This window comes from Bombina bombina, chromosome 3, assembly GCF_027579735.1.
Source record: "Bombina bombina isolate aBomBom1 chromosome 3, aBomBom1.pri, whole genome shotgun sequence".
In the NCBI taxonomy this organism is placed as follows: domain Eukaryota; kingdom Metazoa; phylum Chordata; class Amphibia; order Anura; family Bombinatoridae; genus Bombina; species Bombina bombina.
In genome coordinates, this window is record NC_069501.1 from 853,140,496 (window position 1) to 853,166,161 (window position 25,666).

The following is a 25,666-nucleotide window of genomic DNA, read 5'->3' on the forward strand; positions in this document are numbered from 1 at the left end:
ACGTTTCATTTTGACTTTTCTATCTCTTTAAGCTAATATTAGCCAATATTATTTTTTTCTTCAATGTTTGATACACAAATTATGATTAAGTCAATGTATGTTAAATTATGTAATTAATTTATGCTTTAATAATCCTTAAATCGATTTTTGTTAAATTATGCAATATTTTATGAATTTGTAACATTTATAAATAACAGAAAATGTTATTAAATTGCAAAGTATTACACTGCCCCCACTTCAAAATGCCGCCTGGCTAGTATTTACATCCAAAGGTTACATTTTGGATGGTTACATTTTGTTCACACTATAATATATTTTTGTTGTCAATACATCACAATTGTTAACAGCAATACAAAAATTACCCCATATTAAAAATAGTAACATAGTAGATAAGGTTGAAAGAAGACCATCAGCCTGTACAGAATAGATCCTACTTAATTTTCAATAAAGAGGCTGTCAATTTAGCTTACATTAATACAATTAGAAAGCTGGCCCATTTAACACAAGCAATCATTTGCCCAATTTCTGTTTCTAGCCAGAAATAAATCTAAGCCATTTTAAATTTATCTAAGATAAACTGGCATTCACTACCTCCTTAGGTAACAAGTTCTACAATTTGATTTTTTGCTGGAAATTAAATCCCCTTTCCTCTAGCCTTAAATTGTGACCTCTTGACAAAAACAATTGCCTTGGAATAAATAGAGTTGCTGCCAACTCTGTATATGGGTCTGGAATATATTTATATAAAGTAATCGTATCACCTCTCAAGCGCTTTTTTCTAGAGAACAGACCCAGTTTATTAACCTTTAGGGGCCCATTTATCAAGCTCTGAATGGAGACTCGCTAGAAAGACTGCTGCTCCATAACCCTGTCCGCCTGCTCTGATGAGGCGGACAGGAATCGCCGGAAATCAACCCGATCGAGTACGATTGGGTTGATTGACACTTCCCTGCTGGCTGCCGATTGGCCGCGAGTCAGCAGGGGGCGGCGTTGCACCAGCAGCTCTTGTGAGCTGCTGGTGCAATGTTAAATGCGGAGAGCATATTGCTCTCCGCATTCAGCGAGGTCTTGCGGACCTGATCCACACTGTCTTATCAGGTCCGCAAGACCTTTGATAAATAGGCCCCTTATAGTCTAAATCCACCATTCCCCTAGTTTTGTGGCCCTTCTCTGAACCTTTTCTAATTCTGCAATGTTCTTTTTTGAAATTGATCCCCAGAACTGCACTCTGTATTCAAGGTAAGGTCTTACCAGGGATGTATTTAGTGACTTAATTATGCTTTCTTCCCTTGCATTAATACATGCTAGTATCTTATTAGACAAAAAACTGCTTTGTATTGAATACTTATTCTTACCTTGTTATCTATAAATACACCCAAATCCCTTTCCTCCTGTTTTTGTTTAGTCTGGCTTAAATGATATAACTTAGCAATCACACACATACAGTCTCTCTGAGAGGTAGATACACAAAGTTGCAGCTTTTATGGAGAATGTAAGTAAACCCCCACAGCGAACAGGTTAAGGAACAACTATTTTTGTACAAAGTGATCACTTAATCAGCATGGTATAATAGTAACAGCATGTCTGTAGTCAGAAAAAGTGAACACTCACCGGCAGAAAAGTGTCATTCAGTAATACCTCATCATAGGAAAGTTTTCCAATAATGTAAAAAGAAGATGGTTACCTATGCTATAATGTTCCTCGACCCTAACCGTGTAGGTATCTTGTGTGTACACAATGCACCACCAGAAAACAGGTCAAAATCCTCCTCTCACTGGCCCTACAGATTGTGGGACAGCGCTGTTCCTGAACAACAGAGGTAAGTATAATCACGTGATTGAGGTCCAGCAAACAGACCTGTACAGAGGGAGGTAAGATCCAACACTCCTGAACAGCAATTCCCAAAATGCTGTAAAATTATTCAAAATGCAAACAAAAAAAATGACTTGATGTTGCAAAAAAATACATCCTATCTTTGTTTGGGTTTCAGGCAATACATTGACTTCCGAAATTTGTTACAGGGGGAGATAGGCTAGCAAAAATTGATAGAAAGGAAGTTTTTTGGATCCATCATTTACAAACAGGTTACCTTAAAGGTATAAATTAAATTTGGGATTTAAAGTTGTATACAGGTATTTAGATTATTATTACTAGTACCTTCTTGTTAAAATTGGTATATTATACAAGCTAAATATTCTTTGTCCTTAACCTCTTACAAATCTATAGGATCATAATATATTACTTTCTTTTTGTAAATAGGAAATATTGCTATCATGTGTAATGAATTTTGGAACATTGTTGCTTAAATGGTGAATTGTTATTTTTGTGTATTAGTCGTTTTACAAAGAAAGTACAAGAAGTGATAGACTTACCGCATTTGTTTTCCATATAGAAATCCCTGAACAGCTGTGGTCCCTGTTTTCCGGATTTACGGAGGTCGATTCGGGGAAAGCCTAACCCCCGTAGCTCTTGCCTCAGCAAGTAAGAAATAAACCAATAAATTTACCTCTTCTCCGAGACCCAGGCAGCAGTTGTCGGTCGGCAAAAGCGCCAATCAGAGGCGTGAAACGCATCAGATGACTCTGAGCATGCAGAGGTGTGTGCGATTTGTTCTAAGCAGTTGAAATAAAGTAACTTTTTATTTGTCAAGTGGAGCCTGTTCCTTCCTTTCGATTAGCCGACCGACAACTGCTTCCTGGGTCTCGGAGAGGAGGTAAATTTATCGGTGTATTAGTCTTTTTATAAGAATACTTATTTGCCTTTATTTCCATTAACAAGGATGGATCAATTGAATTGTAAATAATTAGTCAGTAGAGGGTTAATAAATACATGGTATAAATGTTAAAGGGACAGTCAACACCAGAATTTTTGTTGTTTAAAAAGAAAGATAATCCCTTTATTACCCATTCCCCAGTTTTGCATAACCAACACAGTTATAATAATACATGTTTTACCTCTGTTATTATCTTGTATCTAAGCTTCTGCTGACTGCCCCCTTATTTCAGTTCTTTTGACAGACATGCAGTTTAGCCAATCAGTGCTCACTCCTAGGTCACTTTACATGCATGAGCTCAATGTTATCTATATGAAACATGTGAACTAATGCCCTAGTGGTCAAAATGTATTCAGAATAGAGGCAGTCTTCAAGGTCTAAGAAATTAGCATATGAACCTCCTAGGTTTTGCTTTAAACTAAGAATACCAAGAGAACAAAGCAAAATTGGTGATAAAAGTAAATTGGGAAGTTGTTTAAAATTGCATGCCCTATTTAAATCATGAAAAAATTTTTGGACTTGACTGTCCCTTTAACAGGGAGCACAGCTGTACATCCCTAATGAAGTGCTTTTAAACCAGGAAACGCGTCAGAGTGCAGTTCCTGTGTGTCTGGGCTTAGACTTTCCTTTTCTGCCGAAAGTTTTTATACTGAATGAAATAAAGATGGACTTTTATGCTTTTTTTCAAATTGGATGCTGCCTTTTTATTCTGCATTTTTTTGTTTGCATTTTGACTTAAATGATAGCCTGTATATTTCTACTTCCAAAATGTAGAATCTTACATTTTCCAGCATTAAATCTAATTTTCCATTTACCAACCCATTCTTCCAATTTTTGTAAATCCTTTTTGCAAAACAATTACATCCTGTACTGTGTACCTAGTGACCTTACACACCTTTGTATCATCTGCAAAAATATAAATCTTGCTTTAATCCTTCTTCCAAGTCATTAAAAAAAATTATTAAAAAGAGCAGGACCAGGAGTTCGTGAGTGTGATTCATTTGCATCATGCTGGGTGTTCGTGGGCTGATTCATCCGCAGCAGTTAGGGATTCCCTATGTTACAGCGCCCACGCACTACTAGTGAATGAGAGCTGCATACCTTCCCACGTGTAACTTCTGCAACTACATTCAAAAAGCTTTGCCGACATGGAGTCTTTGGAAGCCTGGGAAAAATGCACCCAGCAACTCCTAGAAAGGCATTACCAGTGTATGCAGGAAGAAATACAATTGCTGTTTTTTGCCTTTATTCCGATATCGACACACGCAACTGAGAGATCTGGTCCTCAGGAGGCCGCATCGGAGCCGAAGTGCTCTCACATCAAAGAAGCTTAATTTCCTCAGGCACTACAGAAAGTAGCGTTAGCAGAGGAGACAGAGCAAGTAGCCTGGCCATCTAAACTACAATAGCCACGCTGGAGAGGAGGTGAGCCTCGGGCCGTGGGGGCGATAAACAAGATAGAGAAAGGGAGCCCCTTGCCAGTGATGGTGGAACCATCAGATACCCGCGGGCACTACCGCACCCTACAGCCATCTAACACCCACGCAGGTCCAGAACAGCACACTGCTGCCCAACTGGATGCCAAATTTCCGACCGTCATCAAGGTAATTGGAAGTTGTGATGTAAAGGAGGAGGACGATAGAGAGGGTACTGAGCAGCGCATAGGATCGAGACATACTCCGGTCCCTTATAACAAATATAACACATGCTTTTCTTGGATCTTTAAGAAAACGGACAGAGTCTTACCTGCCTACTGTACGTTTGCTGACAAACTGTACCCCAACAGATATGCTGGACAAGCTCATATAGAGGTGCACTTCACCCTCCCTTTTTTACCTTTATTGAGAGTGGGAATAGGTTAGTTTATTTCTGATCGTTTGGGCTCCTGTTCTCCTTATGCTGAATATGGAACTGTTATTGTGACATCTACCTATTTAATGCCTCCCATCAGGGACTCTGAAGCTAAAGACACTCACTATTTACTTACAATTAAGTCATTTCTCTATGTATGCTGGTCCCTGTTATATATATAAATGCTGAATCTGAAACTGTTATTGTGACATCTCACCATTTAATGCCTCCCGTCAGGGACTCTGAAGCTAAAGACTCTCACTATTTACTTATAACCGGGTCATTTATCTATAAATGCTGGCCCCTGCTATATATATAGGTTATGAAAGTTAGTGGTTAGTGTTTATATTTCACTGAAGAAATTTATATTACAGTTAATTTTTATTTAGTTTAACATAGGGTGCAGTCACATTATTTGATCTAAACTGATATATACCTATAGACAGAGGTTCTGTTCGCTAAAACTAAAAATTGCACACCTGGAGTATTTCCCTGTAAGTCCAGTCAACAAGAGATGATTCCTGCAGGTTTGCTCACATTTTATATTTTAATTAGTTATGCAGTTTTTAGAGATACTTCAGGGTAGAACTACTTACCATTTACCTTAATTTTAGATATATATATTATGCTAAAGTCATAGGCCTAGATTTGGAGTTCGGCGGTAAAAGGGCTGTTAACGCTCCGCGGGCTTTTTTCTGGCCGCACCATAAATTTAACTCTGGTATCGAGAGTTAAAACAAATGCTGCGTTAGGCTCCAAAAAAGGAGCGTAGGGCATTTTTACCGCAAATGCAACTCTCGATACCAGAGTTGCTTACGGACGCGGCCAGCCTCAAAAACGTGCTCGTGCACGATTCCCCCATAGGAAACAATGGGGCTGTTTGAGCTGAAAAAAAACCTAACACCTGCAAAAAAGCAGCGTTCAGCTCCTAACGCAGCCCCATTGTTTCCTATGGGGAAACACTTCCTACGTCTGCACCTAACACTCTAACATGTACCCCGAGTCTAAACACCCCTAACCTTACACTTATTAACCCCTAATCTGCCGCCCCCGCTATCGCTGACCCCTGCATTACACTTTTAACCCCTAATCTGCCGCTCCGTAAACCGCCGCAACCTACGTTATCCCTATGTACCCCTAATCTGCTGCCCTAACATCGCCGACCCCTATGTTATATTTATTAACCCCTAATCTGCCCCCCACAACGTCGCCGACACCTACCTACACTTATTAACCCCTAATCTGCCGAGCGGACCTGATCGCTACTATAATAAAGTTATTAACCCCTAATCCGCCTCACTAACCCTATCATAAATAGTATTAACCCCTAATCTGCCCTCCCTAACATCGCCGACACCTACCTTCAATTATTAACCCCTAATCTTCCAACCGGAGCTCACCGCTATTCTAATAAATGTATTAACCCCTAAAGCTAAGTCTAACCCTAACACTAACACCCCCCTAACTTAAATATAATTTACATCTAACGAAATTAATTAACTCTTATTAAATAAATTAATCCTATTTAAAGCTAAATACTTACCTGTAAAATAAATCCTAATATAGCTACAATATAAATTATAATTATATTATAGCTATTTTAGGATTAATATTTATTTTACAGGCAACTTGGTATTTATTTTAACTAGGTACAATAGCTATTAAATAGTTAAGAACTATTTAATAGTTACCTAGTTAAAATAATTACAAATTTACCTGTAAAATAAATCCTAACCTAAGATATAATTAAACCTAACACTACCCTATCAATAAAATAATTAAATAAACTACCTACAATTACCTACAATTAACCTAACACTACACTATCAATAAATTCAATAAACACAATTGCTACAAATAAATACAATTAAATAAACTAGCTAAAGTACAAAAAATAAAAAAGAACTAAGTTACAGAAAATAAAAAAATATTTACAAACATAAGAAAAATATTACAACAATTTTAAACTAATTACACCTACTCTAAGCCCCCTAATAAAACAACAAAGCCCCCCAAAATAAAAAATTCCCTACCCTATTCTAAATTAAAAAAGTTACAAGCTCTTTTACCTTACCAGCCCTGAACAGGGCCCTTTGCGGGGCATGCCCCAAGAAGTTCAGCTCTTTTGCCTGTAAAAAAAAACATACAATACCCCCCCCCAACATTACAACCCACCACCCACATACCCCTAATCTAACCCAAACCCCCCTTAAATAAACCTAACACTAAGCCCCTGAAGATCTTCCTACCTTGTCTTCACCTCACCGGGTATCACCGATCGGTCCTGGCTCCGATATCTTCATCCAACCCAAGCGGGGGCTAGACATCCACTGAAGAAGTCCAGAAGAGGGTCCAAAGTCTTCCTCCTATCCGGCAAGAAGAGGACATCCGGACCGGCAAACATCTTCTCCAAGCGGCATCTTCGATCTTCTTGCATCCGGAGCGAAGCGGCAGGATCCTGAAGACCCCCAGCGCGGAACATCCATCCGGACCGACGACTGAACGACGAATGACGGTTCCTTTAAGGGACGTCATCCAAGATGGCGTCCCTCGAATTCCGATTGGCTGATAGGATTCTATCAGCCAATCGGAATTAAGGTATGAATTTTCTGATTGGCTGATGGAATCAGCCAATCAGAATCTAGTTCAATCCGATTGGCTGATCCAATCAGCCAATCAGATTGAGCTCGCATTCTATTGGCTGTTCCGATCAGCCAATAGAATGCAAGCTCAATCTGATTGGCTGATTGGATCAGCCAATCGGATTGAACTAGATTCTGATTGGCTGATTCCATCAGCCAATCAGAAAATTCATACCTTAATTCCGATTGGCTGATAGAATCCTATCAGCCAATCGGAATTCGAGGGACGCCATCTTGGATGACGTCCCTTAAAGGAACAGTCATTCGTCGTTCAGTCGTCGGTCCGGATGGATGTTCCGCGCTGGGGGTCTTCAGGATCCTGCCGCTTCGCTCCGGATGCAAGAAGATCGAAGATGCCGCTTGGAGAAGATGTTTGCCGGTCCGGATGTCCTCTTCTTGCCGGATAGGAGGAAGACTTTGGACCCTCTTCTGGACTTCTTCAGTGGATGTCTAGCCCCCGCTTGGGTTGGATGAAGATATCGGAGCCAGGACGGATCGGTGAACCTGGATGGTGAAGACAAGGTAGGAAGATCTTCAGGGGCTTAGCGTTAGGTTTATTTAAGGGGGGTTTGGGTTAGATTAGGGGTATGTGGGTGGTGGGTTGTAATGTTGGGGGGGGGGTATTGTATGTTTTTTTTTACAGGCAAAAGAGCTGAACTTCTTGGGGCATGCCCCGCAAAGGGCCCTGTTCAGGGCTGGTAAGGTAAAAGAGCTTGTAACTTTTTTAATTTAGAATAGGGTAGGGAATTTTTTATTTTGGGGGGCTTTGTTGTTTTATTAGGGGGCTTAGAGTAGGTGTAATTAGTTTAAAATTGTTGTAATATTTTTCTTATGTTTGTAAATATTTTTTTATTTTCTGAAACTTAGTTCTTTTTTATTTTTTGTACTTTAGCTAGTTTATTTAATTGTATTTATTTGTAGCAATTGTGTTTATTGAATTTATTGATAGTGTAGTGTTAGGTTAATTGTAGGTAATTGTAGGTAGTTTATTTAATTATTTTATTGATAGGGTAGTGTTAGGTTTAATTATATCTTAGGTTAGGATTTATTTTACAGGTAAATTTGTAATTATTTTAACTAGGTAACTATTAAATAGTTCTTAACTATTTAATAGCTATTGTACCTAGTTAAAATAAATACCAAGTTGCCTGTAAAATAAATATTAATCCTAAAATAGCTATAATATAATTATAATTTATATTGTAGCTATATTAGGATTTATTTTACAGGTAAGTATTTAGCTTTAAATAGGATTAATTTATTTAATAAGAGTTAATTAATTTCGTTAGATGTAAATTATATTTAAGTTAGGGGGGTGTTAGTGTTAGGGTTAGACTTAGCTTTAGGGGTTAATACATTTATTAGAATAGCGGTGAGCTCCGGTCGGAAGATTAGGGGTTAATAATTGAAGGTAGGTGTCGGCGATGTTAGGGAGGGCAGATTAGGGGTTAATACTATTTATTATAGGGTTAGTGAGGCGGATTAGGGGCTAATAACTTTATTATAGTAGCGCTCAGGTCCGCTCGGCAGATTAGGAGTTAATAAGTGTAGGTAGGTGTCGGCGACGTTGAGGGGGGCAGATTAGGGGTTAATAAATATAACATAGGGGTCGGCGGTGTTAGGGGCAGCAGATTAGGGGTACATAGGGATAACGTAGGTGGCGGCGCTTTGCGGTCGGAAGATTAGGGGTTAATTATTTTAAGTAGCTGGCGGCGATGTTGTGGGGGGCAGATTAGGGGTTAATAAATGTAATATAGGGGTCGGCGGGGTTAGGGGCAGCAGATTAGGGGTACATAAGTATAACGTAGGTGGCGGTCGGCAGATTAGGGGTTAAAATTTTTAATCGAGTGGCGGCGATGTGGGGGGAGCTCGGTTTAGGGGTACATAGGTAGTTTATGGGTGTTAGTGTACTTTAGGGTACAGTAGTTAAGAGCTTTATAAACCGGCGTTAGCCAGAAAGCTCTTAACTCCTGCTATTTTCAGGCGGCTGGAATTTTGTCGTTAGAGCTCTAACGCTCACTGCAGAAACGACTCTAAATACCGGCGTTAGAAAGATCCCATTGAAAAGATAGGCTACGCAAATGGCGTAGGGGGATCTGCGGTATGGAAAAGTCGCGGCTGAAAAGTGAGCGTTAGACCCTTTAATCAATGACTCCAAATACCAGCGGGCGGCCAAAACCAGCGTTAGGAGCCTCTAACGCTGGTTTTGACGGCTACCGCCGAACTCCAAATCTAGGCCATAGCCTTTTGTAAGCATTGCACATGTGAGATATCTAGTATTTTCTATAACTAGTCCTTCTCTGTGCATATAGAGAAACTCCCCTATAGTGCTACTATAGTATAATTATAATTCTTAGACCAGTTCTTACATAGAAAACATTCGACTAGATTTAGAGTTCTTCGTTAGCCGTCAAAACTAGCGTTGGGGGTCCTAACGCTGGTTTTTACCGCCTGCTGGTATTTAGAGTCAGTCAGGAAAGGGTCTAACGCTCACTTTCCAGCCGCAACTTTTCCATACCGCAGATCCCCCTACGCCAATTGCGTATCCTATCTTTTCAATGGAATCTTTCTAACGCCGGTATTTAGAGTCTTGGCTGAAGTGAGCGTTAGAACTCTAACAACAAGACTCCAGCCGCAGAGAAAAGCCAGGAGTTAAGAGCTTTCTGGGCTAATGCCGGTTCATAAAGCTCTTAACTACTGTGCTCTAAAGTACACTAACACCCATAAACTACCTATGTACCCCTAAACCGAGGCCCCCCCACATCGGCGCCACTCTATTAATTTTTTTTAACCCCTAATCTGCCGACCGCACACCGCCGCCACCTACATTATCCCTATGTACCCCTAATCTGCTGCCCCTAACACTGCCGACACCTACATAATATTTATTAACCCCTAATCTGCCCCCCCCCCCCAACGTCGCCGCTACCTACCTACAATTATTAACCCCTAATCTGCCGACCGGACCTCACCGCTACTATAATAAATGTATTAACCTCTAAAGCTAAGTCTAACCCTAACCCTAACACCCCCTTAAGTTAAATATAATTTTTATCTAACGAAATAAAATACATCTTATTAAATATATTAATCCTATTTAAAGCTAAATACTTACCTGTAAAATAAACCCTAATATAGGTACAATATAAATAATAATTACATTGTAGCAATTTTAGGATTAATATTTATTTTACAGGCAACTTTGTATTTATTTTAACTAGGTATAATAGCTATTAAATAGTTATTAACTATTTAATAACTACCTAGCTAAAAGAAATACAAAATTACCAGTAAAATAAATCCTAACCTAAGTAAACCTAACACTACACTATCAATAAATTAATTAAATAAACTACCTACAATTACCTACAATTATATCAACTAAACTAAATTACAAAAAAAAAAAACACTAAATTACAAAAAGTAAAAAAAGATTACAAGAATTTTAAACTAATTACACCTACTCTAAGCCCCCTAAAAAAATAACAAAGCCCCCCAAAATAAAAAAATGCCCTACCCTATTCTAAAATAAAAATTGTAAAGCTCTTTTACCTTACCAGCCCTTAAAAGGGCCTTTTGCGGGGCATGCCCCAAAGAATTTTGCTCTTTTGCCTGTAAAAAAAAACATACAATACCCCCCCAACATTACATTCTTATATTTCTGCTGCCTATAACAATTGGTTCAATCCTGATCCATCACATTAACCATTGTTCATAAGCTTATATTGAAGAAAATAAGATTCCTAAAAGACTTGCATAACATATGGTCTTCATGTATATGCATGCTCATGTTGATATGCAATTTATGGTGTGTAAACAAATATTTATCTATTAGATTTGAGTTGCTAACTATAACCTACTCATCATGCCTGTATTGCAACTTACTATTTTGTACTACTTCTTTGTTGTAACTATGTTCAGAATCTCAATAAAATAAATATTTTAAAAAAAAAAAGAAAAAAAAAAGAGCAGGACCTAGTACTGATCCTTGGGGGACCTCACTAATTACCTTTGTCCAATCTGAGTATGATCCATTTATTGCTACTCATTGTCCCCTGTTTTTTATCCAGCTATTTATCCATGAGCTAACATTTTATCTATTCCCAATCAATTAATTTTGTACAATAATCTCATGTGGCACTGTATCAAAAACCTTTGCCAAACCCAAGTATATCGCATCAACAGGTTCACCTTATCTATATTCTTACTTACTTCCTCATAGAATCTAATTAGATTCGTTTTATATGATCTATTTCTCATGTAATATTAGACTTTCTTTTCCCATTATCAGCCTCTCCCTCTTTCTTCTCCTATTCCCTCCTATGTAAAGACATCATCATTTTCTAGTTTCCAGCAGTAGAAATCAAGACACTTGGAAATATGCAAGAAAATCTGGAGAAAAAAAAAATCTTATTTTATTTTAACATTTTTAACATTTACAAAGAGTTGTAATATTTAAAAAGAGTTTTAGTACTCAAAATAGGTGATTGTTTGTAGAAATGTTGATAATTAAGGTAGTAGTAGTGTATGTTGGGGGGTTGTTTGGACCTCATTGATTTGTAATTTGTAGCTAATAAAGAGCCATATATAGTATTTCTTTAATGGAAACATAGGAGTCCATTTCAAGCTGTAATGTGACTTGTGTAGCTTTTCTTGGGGTTTCAAATGTGAGGCCATTTCACCATTTCAGTCAATTAGGGCATATGGTTTGCCAATAGCTTTGTTCTATTTCAGGCCAAATTATATGAAATTAGTGTTTCTCATTTCTACCTTGAAACACCCCTAAAGGCCTGGATTATTTTTCCCCTGTCTGCCTGGTCAGCTGTTCCATTACTGTAACTGACTTACCTGTTCTTAGTTGGGGAAAGCCTTACAATCTGTCTGGTTATAGATATTTGAGGAATATAGGTAAAGGGAATTGTTATTGTTTAAAAAGATAGATAATGCCTTTTTTACCTATTCCCTAATTTGGAAAACCAACACAGTTATATTAAGATACCTTTTACCACTGTTATTACCTTGTATCTAAGCCTCTGCAGACTGCCCCCTTATTTCAGATCTGTTACAGTTGCATTTTAGCCAATCAGTGCCCTCTCATAAGTAACTCTAAGGGCGTGAGCACAGTGCTATCTATATGGCACACATGAAATAGTGCCCTCTAGCTGTGAAAAACTGTCAAATGCATTCAAATAAGAGGCAGCCTTCAAGGGCTTAGAAATTAGCATATGAGCCTACCTAGGTTTAATGAGAAATGTGAAAGGTGTTGACCAGGGACTATTCAAAATCAATCTTCAATTGATAAAAATACACATATCTCCTAAGTGAACACAGTGAAGCAATCTATTAGATACTGTGTATGCTTTTTCACTTTATCACTCACCCAAAGGAAGTCCTGCAGGAAGTCCTGCAGGAAGTCCTGCAGGAACGGTAGTGGGGCTCAGAGTTCTATAGATATATAAAGGTAGTCAGCTGTTCTGGTTGTCCAGTGTCTGAGGCATCCATAATCATCCACCGATTTGTGCCTCTACTGGCCCAACCTTTTGTGTATGCTGACCTTTTTTCCTGAACCTCCGATTCCAATCTCGCTGTTTTGCCACCTCTGAGAGTCCAACAATAGCGTTCCTCATCCCTGACAGCATTGCTCTCAGCAGTTAGTTCCTCTGAAATGTATTATTTCCTGCAGCCTGCCTGCAAATTAGGCAGCTCTCCTCAATAGCGAAACTGACCTGTTCAGCTTCCGCGCTGAGACAGGAGAAAGATACAGGGGTTCCAAGGATTCTGCTGTTGCTGGTAAATACTTTGCTCAATCAGAGTAATTCAGGCAGGTCCCAGGGTGGAAATGCTTAGCTGGCAAGGTGAGTAATCGCTCAAGGCGGCAAATGTAAACAGCAAAAAAGGAATATAGTGATACTCCGTAAATTGAATGAAAACATAGCATTTATTGCATAATCGTTTAAAACAAGGAGAGTCCACATGCTACCTTAGTAGCTCCATAAAACTAACAGTAGGTAAATCAGTTTGCGCGTTTCGGCATGAACACCGTAGTCATACCTTAGTATACACCATATTCTCTAGTAACTTAAAACCGCTACTGGTCTGCTATTGGTTAATACTTATATTACTCAACTGTTCATTAACATAGGCCTAGATTTGGAGTTTGGCGGTAGCCGTGAAAACCAGCGTTAGAGGCTCCTAACGCTGGTTTTAGGCTACCGCCGGTATTTGGAGTCAGTCAGGAAAGGGTCTAACGCTCACTTTTCAGCCGCGACTTTTCCATACCGCAGATCCCCTTACGTCAATTGCGTATCCTATCTTTTCAATGGGATCTTTCTAACTCCGGTATTTAGAGTCGTGTCTGAAGTGAGCGTTAGAATTCTAACGCCAAAACTCCAGCCGCAGAAAAAAGTCAGTAGTTAAGAGCTTTCTGGGCTAACGCCGGTTCATAAAGCTCTTAACTACTGTGCTCTAAAGTACACTAACACCCATAAACTACCTATGTACCCCTAAACCGAGGTCCCTCCACATCGCCGCCACTCTATTAATTTTTTTTAACCCCTAATCTGCCGACCGCCACCTACGTTATACTTATGAACCCCTAATCTGCTGCCCCTAACACCGCCGACCCCTGTATTATATTTATTAACCCCTAACCTGCCCCCCACAACGTCGTCGCCAGCTACCTACAATAATTAACCCCTAATCTGCCGACCGCAAAGCGCCGCCACCTACATTATAGCTATGTACCCCTAATCTGCTGCCCCTAACACCGCCGACCCCTATATTATATTTATTAACCCCTAATCTGCCGCCCTCAACGTCGCCTCCACCTGCCTACACTTATTAACCCCTAATCTGCCGACCGGACCGCACCGCTATTATAATAAAGTTATTAACCCCTAATCCGCCTCACTAACCCTATAATAAATAGTATTAACCCCTAATCTGCCCTCCCTAACATCGCCGACACCTAACTTCAAACATTAACCCCTAATCTGCCGACTGGAGCTCACCGCTATTCTAATAAATGTATTAACCCCTAAAGCTAAGTCTAACCCTAACACTAACACCCCCCTAAGTTAAATATAATTTTTATCTAACGAAATAAATTAACTCTTATTAAATAAATTATTCCTATTTAAAGCTAAATACTTACCTGTAAAATAAACCCTAATATAGCTACAATATAAATTATAATTATATTATAGCTATTTTAGGATTAATATTTATTTTACAGGTAACTTTGTATTTATTTTAACCAGGTACAATAGCTATTAAATAGTTAAGAACTATTTAATAGCTACCTAGTTAAAATAATTACAAAATTACCTGTAAAATAAATCCTAACCTAAGTTACAATTAAACCTAACACTACACTATCAATAAATAAATTAAATTAAATACCTACAATTACCTACAATTAAACCTAACACTACACTATCAATAAATTAATTAAATACAATACCTACAAATAACTACAATGAAATAAACTAACTAAAGTCCAAAAAATAAAAAAGAACTAAGTTACAAAAAATAAAAAAATATTTACAAACATAAGAAAAATATTACAACAATTTTAAACTAATTACACCTACTCTAAGCCCCCTAATAAAATAACAAAGCCCCCCAAAATAAAAAAATGCCCTACCCTATTCTAAATTACTAAAGTTCAAAGCTCTTTTACCTTACCAGCCCTGAACAGGGCCCTTTGCGGGGCATGCCCCAAAGAATTCAGCTCTTTTGCCTGTAAAAAAACACATACAATACCCCCCCAACATTACAACCCACCACCCACATACCCCTAATCTAACCCAAACCCCCCTTAAATAAACCTAACACTAAGCCCCTGAAGATCTTCCTACCTTATCTTCACCATACCAGGTTCACCGATCGATCCAGAAGAGCTCCTCCGATGTCCTGATCCAAGCCCAAGCGGGGGGCTGAAGAGGTCCATGATCCGGCTGAAGTCATCATCCAAGCGGGAGCTGAAGAGGTCCATGATCCGGAACAGCCAATAGAATGCAAGCTCAATCTGATTGGCTGATTGGATCAGCCAATCGGATTGAACTTGATTCTGATTGGCTGATTCCATCAGCCAATCAGAATATTCCTACCTTAATTCCGATTGGCTGATAGAATCCTATCAGCCAATCGGAATTCGAGGGACGCCATCTTGGATGACGTCCCTTAAAGGAACCGTCATTCTTCAGTTGGACGTCGCCGGATGAAGATGGGTCCGCGGTGGAGGTCTTCAGGATGGAGCCGGTCCTCATCGGATGAAGATAGAAGATGCCGCTTGGAAGATGATGGTTGCCGGTCCGGATCTACTCTTCTTCCCGGATAGGATGAAGACTTTGGACCCTCTTCTGGACTTCTTCAGTGGATGTCTAGCCCCCGCTTGGGTTGGATGAAGATATCGGAGCCAGGACGGATCAGTGTGATACCCGGTGAGGTGAAGACAAGGTAGGATGATCTTCAGGGGCTTAGTGTTAGGTTTATTTAAGGGGGGTTTGGGTTAGATTAGGGGTATGTGGGTGGTGGGTTGTAATGTTGGGGGGGGGGTATTGTATGTTTTTTTTTACAGGCAAAAGAGCTGAACTTCTTGGGGCATGCCCCGCAAAGGGCCCTGTTCAGGGCTGGTAAGGTAAAAGAGCTTTGAACTTTAGTAATTTAGAATAGGGTAGGGCATTTTTTTATTTTGGGGGGCTTTCTTATTTTATTAGGGGGCTTAGAGTAGGTGTAATTAGTTTAAAATTGTTGTAATATTTTTCTTATGTTTGTAAATATTTTTTTATTTTTTGTAACAAAGGAAGGAGTCTATTGACTTTATTAAAACAGTACAAAAAGATCTACAACAGTTCCAAAATGACAAAGACTTTAAATCCTATGACAATAAATTTGAAGCCAATATGGCAAAATTTACGAAAGACCTATGGGAATTTAAGAAACAGAAACTAGCAAGGGACAAGAGGGACTATGAGTTTAATAAAGTTTATAGATGGCAAAGTGGTGTGAGAGGTCAGCGTCCTACTTCCAGTTTCCATAGAAATAAAGTAGAAATAAAGTAGATACTCAGCCAAAACAAGGCAACAGCAAAAAAGTGCATTTTGCAGAGACGGAATACGACGTTGACACCTCAGACCACGACTCAAATGAGGAATTAATGATCACAGAATCAGTATCTGCACTAGACGTACCAATAGATAATAGTGACAATGTATCAAAAAACGACCAGCGCACAGGGACAAAAACAAAGATAAAAAACCCAGAAGGGGCAGTAGGGGGAGTCGCAGACAGAAGAAGAGGAAGGGGAATCAGATATCAGACACGAAACCAACAGAGGAAATACATATAAAAAATGTGGTAAACTTGTCTGACTACGATTTAACAGCTACAGAAATAGAAGTTATGGGTCTAGGATTAGGGTTTGCACCCACAACCCACTTTGACCTGTTCGGCACTGTCCATGACGTTAATAAATTTGTAAGGCAACTTACTTTAAAAAATCACTTTGGCCAGGGCAGTGCCGAACAGGAACAAACAACAACTACATATACAGACCAGACTGAGCACAAAGTCGAAAGCTTACCTGACACCAGTAACCTCCTTTTTAGTGAACAATGCTCTGTATTAGATTTGACTACTATGCTTAACACTAATCTGTCAGAACAACCACAAGTATCCATTCCACACTTTAAACCTAGTATGACAAAAAGCAAGTTTTACCCTGTGAATAGCAGAAGTCAAGGTATTGATGTTTTCCAACGCACAGTTGAACACAAGCTAAAACAGCTATCAGAGAGAATACAGAAAGACAAAAATGGTAAAAATAAGGAAAGGTATTTGCATAATCTTACTAAAGAACAAAATCTTGCCCTCAAATCCCTAAGAAACAACAAACAGATAGTGATCAAGGAATCAGATAAAGGGGGGAATGTTGTGATAATGAACCGAGGCTATTACACTAAGGAAGCCTATAGACAGTTGAATGAGGAAGCGGTTTACACTAAACTAACATTTAACCCCACAAATAAATTTAAAGACAAATTAGGGGATATTCTCACTCTAGGTAAACAAGTAGGAGCCTTCACAGAATCCTTTTTTGATACGTTATTACCATCCACACCTTATACACCAATTTTTTATTTTCTGCCAAAGTTACATAAGGATAACAAAGAGCCACCAGGCCGACCAATCATTTCGGGGGTGGGTTCACTTCTTGAGCCCCTCTCTGAATTGGTAGATTCATATCTCCAACCTTTGGTTGTTAATTTGATGAGCTATATTAAGGACTCTACAGATGTCCTTCAGCGTCTAAGTAATCTTACATGGAAAGAGACCTATTGCCTAATGACAATTGATGTAACTGCATTATACACATCCATCCCACATCGCCAACTTTTCTAGTTATAACAAAGACATTGTATATTTTTTACTAACGGCTGTGGAATTTCTTTTAACGCACAATTATTTTCTTTTTGAGGGACAATGCTATCTCCAGAGACGTGGTACGGCCATGGGGGCAAAGTTTGCCCCCTCCTACGCTAACCTCTATATGGGGTGGTGGGAGGCTGCCCACGTCTATGGAGATAGCAATCCCCACAAGGAACACATTATTTACTATGGTAGATATATTGACGACCTGCTGGTGGTGTGGGATGGAGATGTGGAACTTGCCAAAGATTTTGTCAAGAATATCAATGAAAATGATGTGAATCTTAAATTCACTTCACAGCTAAGTCCGGACCACATAGAATTTTTGGATGTTGACATTGTAGTCAACACAGTACAAAAAACCATTAATACCTCGGTGTATAGGAAACCCACAGGGGGGAATACTATACTAAACTATAAATCTGGCCATCCTCAACATGTCAAGAAAGCTATCCCTAAGGGACAATTTATTAGAACCAAGAGACTCTGCTCAGATAGACAAACTTTTGAAACCCAGTGTCAAATACTAGAGCACAGACTCTTGCAAAGAGATTATCCTTTACCCTTGTTGAGGCAAACCAAAGAAGAAGTGGAAAAAATTCCAAGAGAAAATTTGTTAGTGTACAAACATAAAACTAACAAACAAAGTGGTACCAGACAAAAAACACAAAAAGAGGGCAAACTTGTGTTCAGTACACCGTACAGTTTAGAATATCACAAAATTTGTGATATTATTAAACACTCATTACCTATTTTGGCCACCGATACAAATTTGGCACAGATAGCTACGGAGGGTTGCAGATATGTAGCTAGAAAAAGTAAGACTATTGGAAATATTATAGCACCCTCCGATCTCCCAAGTGCCAATACACGTACTTGGCTCCCACAAAGGTTTGGCTTTTTCAAATGTAGGACACAAAGGTGCAAAACCTGCAGACACGTAGTGGAAGGGGCAAATTTTACCTCCACATCAACAAGTCGCACATATAATATTAGATTCAATCTCAACTGTAAATCCAATCATGTGATTTACCTACTGACCTGCAGGGGGTGTAATATACAATATGTCGGGAAAACCAAACGACTTGTTAGGGACAGAGCCCAGGAACATGTTAGGGACATAGAAGATCCAGATATCTTCACTCCCGTAGCCAGACACTTTAAATCTGAACACTCGGGCAATGCTGCCCTTTTGTCCATACAGGCAATTGACCATGTACCACCACATAAAAGGGGTGGTGATAGAATCCAAAGGCTGGACTATAAGGAAGCCCAATGGATTTTTCTACTTAACACCAGACATCCATATGGCATCAATAAAGAAAGCGATGTCAATTTGTTTATCTAATTTAAGTACTACATCCCCTTTTTTGTTATACCAAGGTGACACCCGGTATAATTATACCATCTTCAAAAACTAATAGTGCAAATAGCCAATAATAGTGTATTATAATTGTTCACCAAAATATAACATATTAAATCTAGGGCTCTGCAACTAGGGACTATGGGTACATTAGGTTATATTGCTCTCTTACATTTAGGAATTTGTCGGTATCTGTATCCCCTTCCTCTAATCTATTTAAGGTATCTCTAATATGAGTCAGCAGTAGCATGAGTTGAGAACAAAAATGTATATCCATACTTATTCTTTTCAAGCTGTTCTTAATTGAGCCAGTTTAGATCTTTATTAAAAACTTGTTGCACAATACATTAATTTGCTTATAATCTAGCTGCTTGAACTCCCTCTCTGTACCCAATGTTATTCTGTCATTAGTTTAGCCTAACATACTTAATTCAACAGGACAATAAGGGGTTAATTTTTGTTTTTAATTGATGTATGTTGTTCCTTTAAATAGGAGTAACGGTGGCAGCAATCAGATAGCAGTGAACAAGTGTGCTGAGGACACACGAAACATGTCTGCTGTGCTGCACTGTTACCCCTTTTGTCAGTGTATGCTGTTTTGAGCTACGGCTCTACTTGTTTTTAGTGTTACACAATAAAGCCTTTTTACTTTTACAACTTTATTTATGCTGTCCCCTTTCATTCATGGGATTAAGTAGGTCTGTAGCCCTGTAGCCGTTTTTTCCTGTTGCATAGTGTTAGGTTTAATTGTAGGTAATTGTAGCATTGCTCTCAGCAGTTAGTTCCTCTGAAATGTATTATTTCCTGCAGCCTGCCTGCAAATTAGGCAGCTCTCCTCAATAGCGAAACTGACCTGTTCAGCTTCCGCGCTGAGACAGGAGAAAGATACAGGGGTTCCAAGGATTCTGCTGTTGCTGGTAAATACTTTGCTCAATCAGAGTAATTCAGGCAGGTCCCAGGGTGGAAATGCTTAGCTGGCAAGGTGAGTAATCGCTCAAGGCGGCAAATGTAAACAGCAAAAAAGGAATATAGTGATACTCCGTAAATTGAATGAAAACATAGCATTTATTGCATAATCGTTTAAAACAAGGAGAGTCCACATGCTACCTTAGTAGCTCCATAAAACTAACAGTAGGTAAATCAGTTTGCGCGTTTCGGCATGAACACCGTAGTCATACCTTAGTATACACCATATTCTCTAGTAACTTAAAACCGCTACTGGTCTGCTATTGGTTAATACTTATATTACTCAACTGTTCATTAACATAGGCCTAGATTTGGAGTTTGGCGGTAGCCGTGAAAACCAGCGTTAGAGGCTCCTAACGCTGGTTTTAGGCTACCGCCGGTATTTGGAGTCAGTCAGGAAAGGGTCTAACGCTCACTTTTCAGCCGCGACTTTTCCATACCGCAGATCCCCTTACGTCAATTGCGTATCCTATCTTTTCAATGGGATCTTTCTAACTCCGGTATTTAGAGTCGTGTCTGAAGTGAGCGTTAGAATTCTAACGCCAAAACTCCAGCCGCAGAAAAAAGTCAGTAGTTAAGAGCTTTCTGGGCTAACGCCGGTTCATAAAGCTCTTAACTACTGTGCTCTAAAGTACACTAACACCCATAAACTACCTATGTACCCCTAAACCGAGGTCCCCCCACATCGCCGCCACTCTATTAATTTTTTTTAACCCCTAATCTGCCGACCGCCACCTACGTTATACTTATGTACCCCTAATCTGCTGCCCCTAACACCGCCGACCCCTGTATTATATTTATTAACCCCTAACCTGCCCCCCACAACGTCGTCGCCAGCTACCTACAATAATTAACCCCTAATCTGCCGACCGCAAAGCGCCGCCACCTACATTATAGCTATGTACCCCTAATCTGCTGCCCCTAACACCGCCGACCCCTATATTATATTTATTAACCCCTAATCTGCCGCCCTCAACGTCGCCTCCACCTGCCTACACTTATTAACCCCTAATCTGCCGACCAGACCGCACCGCTATTATAATAAAGTTATTAACCCCTAATCCGCCTCACTAACCCTATAATAAATAGTATTAACCCCTAATCTGCCCTCCCTAACATCGCCGACACCTAACTTCAAACATTAACCCCTAATCTGCCGACTGGAGCTCACCGCTATTCTAATAAATGTATTAACCCCTAAAGCTAAGTCTAACCCTAACACTAACACCCCCCTAAGTTAAATATAATTTTTATCTAACGAAATAAATTAACTCTTATTAAATAAATTATTCCTATTTAAAGCTAAATACTTACCTGTAAAATAAACCCTAATATAGCTACAATATAAATTATAATTATATTATAGCTATTTTAGGATTAATATTTATTTTACAGGTAACTTTGTATTTATTTTAACCAGGTACAATAGCTATTAAATAGTTAAGAACTATTTAATAGCTACCTAGTTAAAATAATTACAAAATTACCTGTAAAATAAATCCTAACCTAAGTTACAATTAAACCTAACACTACACTATCAATAAATAAATTAAATTAAATACCTACAATTACCTACAATTAAACCTAACACTACACTATCAATAAATTAATTAAATACAATACCTACAAATAACTACAATGAAATAAACTAACTAAAGTCCAAAAAATAAAAAAGAACTAAGTTACAAAAAATAAAAAAATATTTACAAACATAAGAAAAATATTACAACAATTTTAAACTAATTACACCTACTCTAAGCCCCCTAATAAAATAACAAAGCCCCCCAAAATAAAAAAATGCCCTACCCTATTCTAAATTACTAAAGTTCAAAGCTCTTTTACCTTACCAGCCCTGAACAGGGCCCTTTGCGGGGCATGCCCCAAAGAATTCAGCTCTTTTGCCTGTAAAAAAACACATACAATACCCCCCCAACATTACAACCCACCACCCACATACCCCTAATCTAACCCAAACCCCCCTTAAATAAACCTAACACTAAGCCCCTGAAGATCTTCCTACCTTATCTTCACCATACCAGGTTCACCGATCGATCCAGAAGAGCTCCTCCGATGTCCTGATCCAAGCCCAAGCGGGGGGCTGAAGAGGTCCATGATCCGGCTGAAGTCATCATCCAAGCGGGAGCTGAAGAGGTCCATGATCCGGAACAGCCAATAGAATGCGAGCTCAATCTGATTGGCTGATTGGATCAGCCAATCGGATTGAACTTGATTCTGATTGGCTGATTCCATCAGCCAATCAGAATATTCCTACCTTAATTCCGATTGGCTGATAGAATCCTATCAGCCAATCGGAATTCGAGGGACGCCATCTTGGATGACGTCCCTTAAAGGAACCGTCATTCTTCAGTTGGACGTCGCCGGATGAAGATGGGTCCGCGGTGGAGGTCTTCAGGATGGAGCCGGTCCTCATCGGATGAAGATAGAAGATGCCGCTTGGAAGATGATGGTTGCCGGTCCGGATCTACTCTTCTTCCCGGATAGGATGAAGACTTTGGACCCTCTTCTGGACTTCTTCAGTGGATGTCTAGCCCCCGCTTGGGTTGGATGAAGATATCGGAGCCAGGACGGATCGGTGTGATACCCGGTGAAGTGAAGACAAGGTAGGATGATCTTCAGGGGCTTAGTGTTAGGTTTATTTAAGGGGGGTTTGGGTTAGATTAGGGGTATGTGGGTGGTGGGTTGTAATGTTGGGGGGGGGTATTGTATGTTTTTTTTTACAGGCAAAAGAGCTGAACTTCTTGGGGCATGCCCCGCAAAGGGCCCTGTTCAGGGCTGGTAAGGTAAAAGAGCTTTGAACTTTAGTAATTTAGAATAGGGTAGGGCATTTTTTTATTTTGGGGGGCTTTCTTATTTTATTAGGGGGCTTAGAGTAGGTGTAATTAGTTTAAAATTGTTGTAATATTTTTCTTATGTTTGTAAATATTTTTTTATTTTTTGTAACTTAGTTCTTTTTTATTTTTTGTACTTTAGTTAGTTTATTTCATTGTAGTTATTTGTAGGTATTGTATTTAATTTATTTATTGATAGTGTAGTGTTAGGTTTAATTGTAGGTCATTGTAGATATTTTATTTAATTAATTTAATGATAGTGTAGTGTTAGGTTTAATTGTAACTTAGGTTAGGATTTATTTTACAGGTAATTTTGTTATTATTTTAACTAGGTAACTATTAAATAGTTCTTAACTATTTAATAGCTATTGTACCTGGTTAAAATAATTACAAAGTTACCTGTAAAATAAATATTAATCCTAAAATAGCTATAATATAATTATAATTTATAGTGTAGCTATATTAGGATTTATTTTACAGGTAAGTATTTAGCTTTAAATAGGAATAATTTATTTAATAAGAGATAATTAATTTCGTTAGATGTAAATTATATTTAATTTCGGGAGGTGTTAGTGTTAGGGTTAGACTTAGCTTTAGGGGTTAATACATTTATTAGAATAGCGGTGAGCTCCAGTAGGCAGATTAGGGGTTAATAATTGAAGTTAGGTGTCGGCGATGTTAGGGAGGGCAGATTAGGGGTTAATACTATTTATTATAGGGTTAGTGAGGCGGATTAGGGGTTAATAACTTTATTATAGTAGCGCTCAGGTCCGCTCGGCAGATTAGGGGTTAATAAGTGTAGGCAGGTGGAGGCGACGTTGTGGGGGGCAGATTAGGGGTTAATAAATATAATATAGGGGTCGGCGATGTTAGGGCAGCAGATTAGGGGTACATAGGGATAATGTAAGTAGCGGCGGTTTACGGAGCGGCAGATTAGGGGTTAATAATAATATGCAGGGGTCAGCGATAGCGGGGGCGGCAGATTAGGGGTTAATAAGTGTAAGGTTAGGGGTGTTTAGACTCGGGGTTCATGTTAGAGTGTTAGGTGCAGACGTAGGAAGTGTTTCCGCATAGCAAACAATGGGGCTGCGTTAGGAGCTGAACGCGGCTTTTTTGCAGGTGTTAGGTTTTTTTTCAGCTCAAACAGCCCCATTGTTTTCTATGGGGGAATCGTGCACGAGCACGTTTTTGAGGCTGGCCGCGTCCGTAAGCAACTCTGGTATCGAGAGTTGAAGCTGCGTTAAATATGCTCTACGCTCCTTTTTTGGAGCCTAACGCAGCCTTTATGTGGACTCTCAATACCAGAGTTATTTTTATGGTGCGGCCAGAAAAAAGCCGGCGTTAGCTTTTCGGGTCGTTACCGACAAAACTCTAAATCTAGCCGTAAGATTGCCCAGTGTTTGAAATGAGACAGGTTAACTTAAAACTGTTCAGTTTACACTACAGCTGACTTAATTTTGAAATACATACCAACAAGCCTAAATCCTGCATTTAACCAGATCTAATGGTATGAGTACCACAGCTTATTGTTCCACCAAGACCATATAGAGTACAGCATTTTCAAAATCCATAAGTACAGCTGACATATGGGAACATTTGTACACTATATTTGAAGTGGTGCTCTTGGTTGGGAAAAAACAAACAAACATATGTCAACCTTTTAAAAGTACTTTTCTTCATCTAGCCATCTACCCAGATCATTAATGTACAATTTTGAATTCACATAATTATTTTTGTTTGCACATTTACAAATATGATTCTTTAAAAAGGGATCTCTTAATTTCTGCTTTTTTTTTTTATCATGCATGTCACACAACATTGATTTAGGGGATGCAAGGTGCATAAATGTTTCCTCCTGTGAGTGTTTCTTTGGGTGTCTGTGTTTATGTCTTTGTGCTTTGGTTTGTGACTCTATGAGTGTGTATGTATTTTTTTTTCTGTGGGTCTCTCTATGAGGGTGGGTGTGTATGTCTTTGTGCATTTTCCGTGGATGTCTGTGAGGGTGTGTGCATATGTCATTGAGCTTTTTCTATGGGTGTCTCTGTGAGGGTGTGTGTATGTTTGTCTTTGTGTATTTTCTCTGGATGTCTCTGAGGGTGTGTGTGTATGTATGTCTGTGTTTCTGTGGATGTCTCTGTGAGGGTGTGTGTTTTCTGTGGGTGTCTCTGTGAGGGTGTGTGTATGTCTTTGTTTGTTTTCTGTGTGGATGTCTCAGTGAGGTGTATGTATGTCTTTCTGTGTTTTATGTGGTTGTCTCTCTGTGTGTATATGTCTGTGTGTGTTTTCTGTGAGTATCTGTGTGTGTGTGTGTCTTTTTGTGTTTTCTAAGGCTGTCTCTGTCTGTGTTTCCTTGGGTGTATGTGCAAGTTTGAGTTTGTGTGTGTGTGTGTCCATTGTCTGTTCCTTTTTAGGACATTTTGACCTTACTACTGATTATTCACATCTTTCTACAGACTTTGAGACTAATGAGACCTTTCCGGAAGTCACCAATCCATCATTTAACCTTTAAATTATTGTTTAGGCAGTTCAGGGCCCTTCCTTTCAGCCACTGCATGCTGTTGTCATCATTTAGTTTGCATCTTCCTTTACAAAAAGATAATCAGAACTCCATATTTTGATTTCTAAATCTCCTTTTTTTTTTTACAAATCTTTAGTCTACCTCATAACTTGTCAGGTCAATGTAAACAAGTGCTGAGTGTCTGTTTGGGTGTCTGTGTCTAAGTGTGTTTCTTTGTGTGTCTGCTAGAGTGTCTATATGTGAATCCTTATGTGTGAGTGTGTGTGTGTGTGT